We start from the raw sequence: 3832 nt of genomic DNA, 5'->3' as shown, positions 1-3832 counted from the left end.
AGCAGGCCAACACAGATTCTGATTTCCTATCTATTCTTATTTTCTTTCTAAAGATGAATGGATACACAGCTGAAGATCACAGAAGAACAAATCAAAGCCTCCAGGTGTAAAATATTAAAAGACTACAGTATATTTGTCTCAAGTATTCACCACTTTCATACGCTGCCACAGAATTGCTGGGAGCAGCGGTCAAAGCGGTCAAATATTTTTTTATAAAACAGTTATCTCCAGTCCTTGATTCTGATTGTTCAAAAGCCGTGTTTTATTTATGATGAATTCATTTTAACTGCTTTGACACCTTTTTGAGATGGCACCACAAGACGTCGCTCGGTGGCAGAGCGCAGTGATCGAGAGGGTACATAAGGCTCTATAAGTAAGCGAAGGTAAGGGGGTACTGACCCAGTGGTGGTTTCAAAGGCCAGGAGCAGAGCCTTAAATTTGATGCGAGCTGCTATAGGAAGCCAGTGTAACTTGACAAAGAGAGGAGTGACGTGCGCCCTCTTTGGCTCATTGAAGACCACTCTTGACGCTGCGTTCTGAATCATCTTTAGGGGTTTGGTCGTGCGGGCTGGAAGCCCTGCCAGTAGCGCATTGCAGTAGTCCAGCCTGGACAGGACAAGAGCTTGGACCAGGACCTGCATAGCATGCTCATCTAGGAAAGGTCTAATTTTCCAGCGGTGCTGGCAACATCATCAATGACCACTCCCAGGTTTTTGGCCGTCCTGGCAGGCGTGATGGTCGAGGAACCTAGCTGAATGAAAAGGTTGTGCTGAATCTTTGGTTCAGATGATATGACAAGCAAATTAAGCTGGAGATGGTGATCCTTCATCCAGAGTGAGATGTCCCTCAGCCATGCCGAGATGCGGGCAGAAACCATCATCAGACAAGTGGAATTGAGTGTCGTCTGCATAGCAGTGGTAGGAAAAGCCATGTTTTCGAACGACAGAGCCCAAGGATGTCATGTATATCGAAAAGAGCAGCGGTCCAAGCACAGAGCCTTGAGGCACCCCGGTATCAAGACGTTGGGGTTCGGAGACGTCACCTCTCCAGGATACCCGAAATGGTTTCTTATGTTTTAAATTGGTTACAAACCAATTTTGTTGTAAACTTTACAATAAGGTTGTATTTTGTCAGCATGTCATGTATTAATTCTTGTTAATATAGTTAATGTCAATATAATTATTTATGTTAGTTCATGGTGCATTAATTAATGTTGATTTGATAAATGTATTAGTAAATGCCGAAATGAACATGAACTAACATAAATGTTGTAGAATATTCTTTATTGTTCATGCTAATGCATTAAATAATTGTTACCAATACAACCTTATTGTAAAGTGTTACCAAATAGTTTTATATTTATGGGTATTTGTACTTTTATTGTACTTCTTACTTTTTATTCCAAAAACTGACTTTTATTTTTACAGTACTTTTTATTGCAAGTGTTTACTTTTTTATATTTTACATTTTAATTGAATAGTGATAAAAAAATACAATACAAAATACAAAAAAAAAACATTTTTGCTCACACCTACAAACTGGCAATTTTAACATGCTATAAAAAAAATGGTATTTTGAGCTAGAACTTCACATACGTACTCTGGTGACACCAAAGATTTATTTGTCATCTTAAAAAAGTCTTGAGAAATGTCCCCTTTAAAAAAATCCCAAAACTTGTGTTCCTTCTGCAATTGTTTACCATTTTCTTTCTCATGCCTCTCAAGGGAGCTGAAACATCTTCTGTCTGTCTTTTTCTGACAAATGTATACAGAAAAAAGAGCCGTGCTTGTATTGCCTCGGTAGTATGACAAAATACTTTTGCATTGAAGCTGGGCATACAAATTAGGATGTTCTGCGTGGGTACGACACGAATTTAATCTGATCATATGGTGGGAAAAGTAATTAACTGTGGATGTACCGAGCGCTTTTAACAGACACGTTATAATCACAGCAGGTGTGCTCAACATAATAAGGTTTGTACAGATAAACCCCATTCCAGTATAAAACTGTCACATCCTGCACAATTTGTTATCAGGTCTTTGGGCTTTTACCTGGTAAACAATGAATCAATCCCATAGATTTACACTTAAGGATGCACTAAAGCCGATTGACTGCTAGAAAATCTAGTTGTTACGCAAATGCATGCTAAAAAAGAAATACTAATAAATTAATGATAAACCTAAATGGAAAATAGTTCAGAAAGCATCTAAAAAACATAATTTTAGGCTAATATAAAAGTTTGAGGATCATTGTTAATAAAATTTGTAAAAGACAATACATATTTTGCAATACACACAAAACAAATAGATAGTTTCCTCTAAAGATCATGTGTCTCTTACTTTTGCTGTGGGAAAGCATTATCTGATCCTTCGACATTTAAATGTAAAGGCTGTTATTGAATGATGGCTATTATGGCTAACTATTATATTAGCAGCTAGAATATATGTTTGCAGTTGATTCACTGGCTAAAATGTTGTTAATGGTTGTCAGGATGTTGATATGTAGTTGCATTAGTGATATGTTGTTTATGATAGGATGTTCTAAATGGCTAATTGCTTCCAATACAGTCGAAAAGCTCATTCCAGTAACAATGAATTAACATCCAAGTAACTTAGTTTTGGTAAAAACAAAACAAGCATGTGAAAAATGCAAGCATGTGAAAAATAGGTCAAATTTGGCTCCCCTTGTGATGAGAGAAGGGGATAATACCACCCCTCTTATCTCTCTTAAATTCGGTTTTCTAGATAAGGCCCGGCTCTTTCTTTCAGTGTAAGCTGAGATTTATTTTAGTCATATTGTCAAACAAGGCAAAAATTAGCAAGTCAAGTCGCAAAGTTAATGGATAATGCAAATAGTAATATTGAACCAATTTTTGTTTTTTTGGTAACATGATTGGCATATGTGTTTTGAATATACAAATATACAATACTAGTTGGCCCAAATAGTGGCTTGATATTTTTGCATGTTACATTCCATATTACTGCTTCATGAAATTGTGTTTAAAGGGCCCATTTTATGCAAAGTCCCCTTTTACAAAGTGTTTGGACATAAATCTGTGAACACAACAACCCGACAATGAAAAAAATCCACCCACGTTTTTAATCCCCATTTAACCACAGCAGTTTCATTAGACATGCTGTTTTGATTCTCTTGTTAATGCGATGTCACACTGATAAAGCCCCACCCATGACCACTGACTGACTGCAGTTAATTTGACCCAAAAGCTTTTCTGAATGTGTTTGTTAGCACATTGTAGAGCTAATGCAGCTACATATACTATTGCCTCACTGTCTGTTACGGAAGTGAGGAGCGGTAGCTCATTTGCATTTAAAGGTACAGACATGAAATGGCCCTTTATACCCAAATAGGGGCATTTTGGACATGCTATAACACATTATCTGTGTATTATGAGCTGAAACTTCACAGACACAATGTAGGCACACCCGAGACCTATATTAGCTTACATCTTGTAAAAATGGGCATAGGTGCTTTAACACATCAAAAAGAAATGTACAGTTAAAGAATTGGAAATATCAGATCAGGCCCTTATAAGCAAATTAGTAAGATTGGCAATGCAAACACTTTTGTACAAAATATTAATTTTCTTTATTTCTATTAAAGCACACAAAATGCTTTTTGGATGTTTAATACGTCATGATGAAATGACATAGATCATTAGGTTTTAAACCTGAACTAAGATTATTAAAATGATAATGTATTTTGTAATAAAAGGTTTGGCATTGAATTAGAAAGTGTTAAATTGTAACATTTTCACATGTGGTGTCAGAACACATCGTACAATGCACTGCAAGGGACACAGTGTAATATCTGG

General features: G+C 36.5%; 1 pseudogene; it reads right to left on the bottom strand.

Moving 5' to 3' along the window:
• Window positions 1–266: 266 nt before the first annotated feature.
• Window positions 267–931, bottom strand: LOC141362033 (uncharacterized; annotated as a pseudogene).
• Between the last annotated feature and the right edge of the window lie 2901 nt (window positions 932–3832).

Source organism: Misgurnus anguillicaudatus, chromosome 25, assembly GCF_027580225.2.
Source record: "Misgurnus anguillicaudatus chromosome 25, ASM2758022v2, whole genome shotgun sequence".
In the NCBI taxonomy this organism is placed as follows: Eukaryota; Metazoa; Chordata; class Actinopteri; order Cypriniformes; family Cobitidae; genus Misgurnus; species Misgurnus anguillicaudatus.
This window is presented reverse-complemented; position numbering and strand designations above follow the sequence as displayed.